The following is a 7566-nucleotide window of genomic DNA, read 5'->3' as shown; positions in this document are numbered from 1 at the left end:
CACTGGTAGGCCCGGGCCAGCTCCCCACAATCCTGTACCTGCCTGTGGCCCCAAAGGGGTTCAGGGCAAATCGCCCAAAAATGTGCCGCTTTGGCATGTGGACTATCTGGGGTAAGGGCAATCAGGATACAGCAGACTCTGGAGAAACTTCTTCCCCTCCCCTGACTACCTAGAGGGATATAAATTGTGGGTCCTGCCCAGAATGAGAATTATTACCAGAGATTGATTTTATCCCAGCGACCCATCTGTACAGCAGGGTGGACATCTCATTACCAAACAGTGCCCTGTGGATGGCGGTCCCCCACTTAGAGAGGCCCCAGGCCTCTATCCATCCTTAGCTCAAGACAGCACATGTGACTCAGTTTACCCTTTCTGTCTTGGAACCTCTCTGTATGTGGAGTTCCAGTGTGAAATTAAATTTGATTTGCTGCTGTTAATCTGTCTCCTGTCACTGTGATTCTTAGACCCGCCAGAAAAGACTGCAGGGCAAATAAAACATTTTCCTCCCCAACAGCCTTGTATCTATTTTTACCAGGGAAGCTTGTTTCCTGGGTGGGCCAGATTTCCCATTATCCAGGGTATTTAAAGGATGGTCTGCTCATGACATCCCAGGCTTGTACTGAAAACGCAGACAGCCTTGGGATGGGTGTGCCTGGGCCTCAGAGGACCTTGCTCCCACCCTCAAAAGGCTTGATTGGAAAAGAAGTAGCAAGGCAGTTTGTACCACTTGGTCTATGCCTGCTCTGGGGAGGTCCATACACGGTGCCTCCGGTAGGACCTCCAGGGTGGGGACCAGGGGTGGGTCCGGGATAGCCTCCAATCGCCCTGGCTACAGAGACAGGCAGGAGACCCTGGCACGTGGAGGGCCAGCACTTGCCCTGAGGTCACACAACGACCCGGCTGGGTTCCCCCAAGGGTAGCCTGGAGGCTCGGGCCTGGGACAGGGGCCTGCGCTGGCCCTTTGCCGCCGGCAGGCCCTGGCCATCCCTGGCTGGCCGGCGCAGGACCCAAGGCAGGGGTGGCTGTGGGGTGCCGTCGGGGACCTCTGGCCAGCGTCTCCCGGGCCTGGGTCCCAGACAGGGGGTCCTCGGAGGACGAGGGCAACGGCGTCCGGGCGCCCTCCGGTGGCCGCGGCGCGCGGAAGCCGGCAGCCCGGAGTCACCCGGCCTGCAGCAGCCGAGGACCCCGCGCGAGGGCGTTCGGGCCTCGCGATCGCGGTGCCTTTCTAAAAGCATATTTGCGCTGAGACCGAATTTTTGTCCAGGCGATGACATCGACAGGGCCTCCCGGGTCTATAAGCCGCGAGGGAAGCGCCCCCGTGCCCCAGCCTATGCGAAGGAGCGAGCGCTGGGAACAGCAGCGAGCGGAAACGCCGCCTATTGTTGTGGCAGAGCTGGTCGGCTCGGGGCCCACCCCGCGGGGCCGGGAGCCTGCCCACCGCCCCGAGGCCCCGCCCACTGTCCCCCGCCCACCCGGCCCCGAGGTCCCGCCCTCCGGCCCGCCGCCGTGCCGCAGGCCCCGCCCACACGGGCCCGAGGCCCCGCCCGCGCTCCTTTGTCCGCCGCGGCCAGCCGCCTCCTGAGCCGAGAGCGCGGTCAGTAAGACGTCACCCCCCGCGCCCAGACTCCAGCCCGGCTGCGCGAGGGCACCCCCACAGTCCGTGCCCCGGCCCCGCGGTCGCGAGGGGTCGCCGCCGGCGCCATGGGGAGACAGGTTGCCCTCTGCGTCTTGAAAACCGCGGGCATTTGCGGAGCGCAGGCAGGGGCGCCGAGCGCGGCCAAGAAACCGGAACCGAGGCCGGCTTGCGGCCGCCGCCGCCACTTGGGACTGCGCCCCGCTCCTGCGTGCTGCCAGGCGGGCGGCTGCTCTCGGCCTGACCTTCCAGCCCGCGGGGGCGGCGCAGCAGGGGCGGCCCACGCGGAGGGGGCGGTGTCGCAGGGGGGCTCCCGAGGTGGGGATGCGGGCGCGGCGGCCCACGCAGCCGGGTGAGAAAGGAGCCACCAGGGCCGCCGCCTGCGCTCTCTGGGACTTGCGCCTGGTCGAGGGGTGGCTGCGGAGAAGGTGGCGGAGCACAGAGGACTGGAAGGGCGGGGGTGGAGGGCGGGGTACCCGGGGGCTTTCCCGGGCTAGGAGGAACCAGTGGAGGAGCTGAGGCTGCACGGTGCGTGTCAGTTGGAGAGAAGATTGGCCAGGTGGGGGTGAGGTTGAGGAGGGTCCGAGGGCTGGCAGAGTCCCAGAGAGGAAGCAAGGCACCTGGGAAGTGGCCCCGCAGGACAGGTCGGAGGAGGGGTGAAATGGGAAGTAGAGCTTACTGCGTGTCAAAGTGGCAGTTTACTGCATACCTGCGTGTGCGCGCCCAGGCGGGCTCCGCTTTCCAGCTCCTGCCTGAGATGAGCTCACGGTGACCTGCCCGTCCAGGAGGACGCTCCCACTGGGCGCTTACCAAGCCTTAAGTCAGCTACTTTGAAAACCCAGCAACACTGTCTCCTGTGATGGTGGAAACTGCCTTTGGAATGTCACCTTCTCTGAGTCTCAACACCGGGGTCCTGATAACAACTTACGGCTCTGCCAGCGGCCCCTTGCTGCGGGGACTGCAGGTTCTTGCCCCGACCAGGTATCCCCCACACCCGTATCTGTGGTACTTGAAAGGAACCCCTGGAAAGGTGCCTGGGCCCCACAGGGAGGTGGCCAGCTACGGAAACCAGACGCGGAGACCTTAGCAGAAGAGCTGTGGGAGGGCTGAGGTGATGTGGACTGGTGGCAGGAGCACGGCGGTAAAGGCAGGCTAATGTCCCCATCTCTGCCCTACTTGCTCCTGGGGGAGTTCTCATGGCCCAGCTCGCCACAAAGGGGAGAAAGGAACTGGACGCCTTCAGTTTACGAAGTGGGAAGAAAGACCCTGCCACCCATGGCGCCCCACGCAATGGGGATCGCTCCCAAATAGGAAGGCGGTGTGGACGCTGGCCGGCCCCCCAGGTATCTGGCGCTTAGGGCCACCAAGGGTGCAATAGGAGCACTTGACGGAGGCTCCAACAGGAGCAACAAGACTGCAGAGGCTTCTGAAAGGCCCCCCTGGCTGGGTGTGGTGTCAGGGGAAGGGGGCAGCATCACAGGCAGTGCTGTTTGGGCCACTAGGTTTGACGGAAGAAGCCGCTGAGGGGATCCTGAGGGGAGAGGGGTGAGCCACTTGGAACCTGGTGGCCCAAAAAGGGTTTGAGTCAGGAAGTACGGGCTGCCCCTCCTTGAAGCATCTAGGGCATTTGCAGGGACTCAACGGGTTTTGTTTGCTTAATTTCCCTGGTGTCTTAGAAACCTAAAAAAATACACAGAAAGGGTGTGTAAAAGGAAAGGCCTCTTTCCTACACCCACACCCTTGCCCCAATCCTCCCTCCCAAAGGGGACTTTCCTGACCAGCCCCTCCCCCATCCATTTTCAAACTTTTACTGATAACTACCTGCCAGTTGTGGATTTCCTTTTCATTTAAATTCAATTAATTAACATACAGTGTATTATTAGTTTCAGAGGTAGAGTTCCGTGATTCATCAGTTGCATAGAACACCCAGTGCTCATTCCATCAAGTACTCCCCATAATGCCCATCCCCCAGGTACCCCATCCTCCCACCCACCTCTCCAGCAACCTAGTTTGTTTCCTATGATTAAGAGTCTCTTATGGTTTGTCTCCCTCTCTGATTTCATCCGGTTTTATTTTTCTTGGGATTCTTTTAGTAATTAGCCTCATGCTGTATGTTCTTTGATGTGAATGTTGGAGATGTTCTCAGCCTAGCACACTCCTTTTATCCGTGATAATATTCCACAGAATTAGTGTCACTGTTGGGGATACTTCGTCCTACTGTTATAATTATGCCCACTTTTGCGCACAAACTTGAGTACAGGGGCTGAAATTTGAGGGGAAGAGTGTCAGTTTGAGTCCTCGTCAGTCTGTGGTGAAGGCGTGTTGACTTGGCACTGAGCAGGTGGCAGGCCATGGCACGCTCGCTCGGGCAGGAGAGCAGCTGGACTGTGAATTTGGGACCCACAGGCCGATGGCATCCCGGGTGACAGGAACTTGGCTGGTTTTGCTTTTAACTTCTCTTTTTTCTGACTCCACCTCTCCTTCTATTCTAAATGAAAGCCTTGCTGGATAGAGTATTCTTGGCTCTAGATTTTCTCCTCTCAGCCATTGGAATTTATCATGCCACTTTCTTCTGGCCTGCAGAGTTTCTGCTGAAAAAGCCACTGATAGCTGTATGGGGTTTCTCTTGTATATCACTGCTTTCCTTTCTCTTGCTCCTTTTAAAATTCTCTCTTTATCGGGCGCCTGGGTGGTGGCTTAGTGGGTTAAAGCCTCTGCCTTAGGCTCAGGTCCTGATCCCAGGGTCCCAATCATCTCGTTCTCTGCTCAGCGGGGAGCCTGCTTCCTCCTCTCTCTCTGCCTGCCTCTCTGCCTACTTGTGATCTCTGTCAAATGAATAAATAAAATCTTTTTTAAAAAAATCTCTCTTTAACAATACTTTTGGCCATCTTCTTTGTGTCTTGGTGCAGTCCTCTTTGGGTTGGTTTTGCTGGGGACTCTCTGTGCCTCCTGGATCTGGATTTCTCCTACCTTCCCCAGATTCAGGAAGTTCTTAGCTATTCTTTCTTCAGACAAATCTGCCCCCCTTTCTCTTTCTCCTCCTTCTGGAATCCCTGTCATGCAACTGTTATGCTTGACAGTGTCGCTGAGTTCCCTGAGTCTATTCTCATTTTGCGTATTTTTTTCCCCTCTCATCTGCTTAGCTTGATTACTTTCCAAGACCCTGTCCTCCATGTGGCTGATGCATTCTTCTACTTCTCTTGCTTGCTATTTATTCCACGTAGTCTATTTTTATTTCCATTCGGTAAGTCCAGTGGCTTTAATTCGTTAAGACTGCTAACTCTTGGTAGAGGGTCTCATGGAAGTTCTGCATTCCTTTCTCAAATCCAGTGAGGATCTTTACGAACGGTACTTTAAATTCAGTATCAGACATGTTTCTTATCTCCATTTTGCTTAGGTCTCTTGCTGTGATTTGTTTCTGTTCTTTCATCTGGGACATATTCCTCTGTATCTCATTCTGTATATTGCTGTGTCTGTTTCTCTGTGTTAGGAAAGTTAGCGATGTCTCCTGCACTTGCAAGTAGTGGCTTTATGATGAAGAGGTCCCGCAGTGCAATGTCCCCTGTTCCCCAGAACCTGGCACTTCAGGGGTGTCTCCTGCGTGTGTTGCCCCAGGGGTGTCCTACTGTTGTGGTGGAGCTGTGTTTGCCTTCAGTCCTGCCTGCGATGGCTGCCTGTTGTGGGCAGAGTCTGGTCGTGGTGGTGTTGGTGGGCCAGTCAGGAGCCGCCTTGGGCTTGACTTGAGTCAGACCAGGCATCTACCAGAGATGAAGTAAACCCAAACTGCAGGCACTTTCCCTGTGTTATCCCCTGAAAAGCGTTTGGTGGTGGGCGGGGCCTGCAGGCTGACTGGCGAGTGGCTGTCCTCCACTCTTCCGGGGCAGGACTCTGGAGTGGTGCTGGCCCTCCTCTAGGCTGCTCACAAACGGTCAGGCTTGTGGCGGTGCTTTGATGGATCTTGCCAAGACTGATCAGAGAGGATGGATCTGCAACGCGCGGGAGGGGCAGGGTTAGCAAGGTTTTGCAATCTGGTGATGGTTCCCTGCAGGAGGGCCCTGCCGCACCTGGACAGGCCAGGCCAGAGGGGTGGCTCCACAGAAGCAGGGAGGGGTTGTTTGGTGGTTCGAGCTAGTTAGGTGGAGAGTCTCCACGCTGGTTCCCACAGGCAGGTTGCTAGGGCTCTAGGGTGGAGAGGGAAGCGCCTGCAAGCTCCTTTGACCCTGGAGGGGTCCTCACAGACCTCTGTCCCTCCGGGACACAGGCTGCGATGAATCAAAAAACTCTCTAGTATACCCCAGGCATTTTTCAAACTGCTAGTTCTACCCAGTACCTCAGGGGCTGTTTGTCCTGCTGTCCTTTTAGGGCAAGGACTCAGCTTTCTCTTACCCGCCCGCTCTCCCAGAGCCAAGCTGCTAACTTTTAAAAGCCCAGGTGTTGGGGCGCCTGGGTGGCTCAGTGGGTTAAAGCCTCTGCCTTCAGCTCAGGTCATGATCCTGGGGTCCTGGGATCGAGCCCCGCATCGGGCTCTCTGCCTGCCTCTCTGCCTACTTGTGATCTCTGTCTGTCAAATAAATAAAATCTTAAAAAAAAATAAATAAAAGCCCAGGTGTTAAGACCCGCTGGTTTTAAGAACTCAAGCCATTCGGCCCCTCCGGATTTCCCAGCCCAATGCTCTGGAAACGTGTCTTCCCCGTGGGCTCCCCGGGCGTGCGCGTCTGCTGCCTCCTCCTGCCGCGCCGCCCTCCCTTCCGCGGGGCCCACCTCTCCGCCGGTCTTATCTGCTTCGCTGTGGCCTCTTGTCTATGTCAGGTCGCTGAAAGTCCGTTCTCCCAGCTATCCGGTTGCTTTCCGAGTTATTTATGCCGATGTTGGTGCTTCTAGGCGACCACGCGTCAAGAGCTGAGCCCGGGGTCCTCCTACTCCACCATCTTCCCAGCAGCCTTTGCTCCCGGCCGGAGCGCGGCGGCTCTGCGCAGGGGCAGCCACTAGATGGCGCCCACGCCAGGAAGATGAGGCCCGGTGGCTGCCGGGAGGACTTCTGGTCCAGACCTTGAACTACGAAGCGCTCCCCGATTTTCCCAGGCCTGGCTGGCTGAGTAAACCGCTGGGCGGTTGAGCGGAGCGAGGGGGGCGCGCACGATGGGTACACAGGCGCTGCCTTCTAATTCACAGCTCAGGGAGCACTTGGGGGGCGAGGGGGGCTACAGTCAGGGCCCTCTGTGCTCCCCCTTTGGGGACATGGGCCAGGCAGCTGGGTGGGGGGAGGGGGAGGTCTCTCTGCTGGTTACTGAGGTGCGGAATGGCTCTAGGATAGGCCCTGCCCAGGGGCCTGCTCTTGGGTGGAGGAAGTAGGCACTGACGGACCCCAACATGTGTTCTGAGCACTGCTCTACTGGTTAGTGCCCGATCAGATAGGATGACATGAGGGAGGTGGCTGGAGCCCCCATAGTACATGTCCAGGGGAGGGAGGGTGTGGCCCTTAGCCCCTCTATCCAGGAAAGCTGCAGGATTCCGGAGCTATCCTCATCCTCTCTGTCCTCAAGTTCAGAGTCGCCCCCCCCACCAAAGGTCGTCCTCCCACAGCAGCCCCACAGCCTCTCCCAGCACCAGTTACTGTCCCCAGCTCCTAAGATTGGGGCTCTGGCCTGACTTCTTTAAATAAAGTTAAATAAATGAATTTGCAGAGAAACATGAGCCCCCAGCCCAAGTTCCTGGCACACTGTAGGTACTCCAAGGGCTTTGTGGAGGAGGAACAGACAAAGAGACAAGCTGCTGTAGAGTGCACCATCTCACGGGTGAGCACCCTCCCCCGCAGGGCAGCATGCACACCCTGTGTGGGGCTGGGCTCCATTGCCTCCGCTGGGATCGGAGATGTCTGGGAAGTTCAGTGGTGGTCCTGCTCCCAGTGCCCCTGGTTGCTCTCTCTTGGGACA

General features: G+C 57.6%; 1 long non-coding RNA gene across 1 annotated transcript; it reads right to left on the bottom strand.

The window, feature by feature from the left end:
• Positions 1-3677: 3677 nt before the first annotated feature.
• LOC125086374 (uncharacterized) lies at positions 3678-6771 on the bottom strand. The gene is made up of 2 exons (XR_007123166.1): positions 6395-6771; positions 3678-5619 (listed from the first exon to the last, which is right to left on the bottom strand). It is a non-coding gene; the product is annotated as an uncharacterized LOC125086374 (long non-coding RNA).
• Between the last annotated feature and the right edge of the window lie 795 nt (positions 6772-7566).

This window comes from Lutra lutra, chromosome 15 (genome assembly GCF_902655055.1).
Source record: "Lutra lutra chromosome 15, mLutLut1.2, whole genome shotgun sequence".
Lineage (NCBI taxonomy): Eukaryota > Metazoa > Chordata > Mammalia > Carnivora > Mustelidae > Lutra > Lutra lutra.
This window is presented reverse-complemented; position numbering and strand designations above follow the sequence as displayed.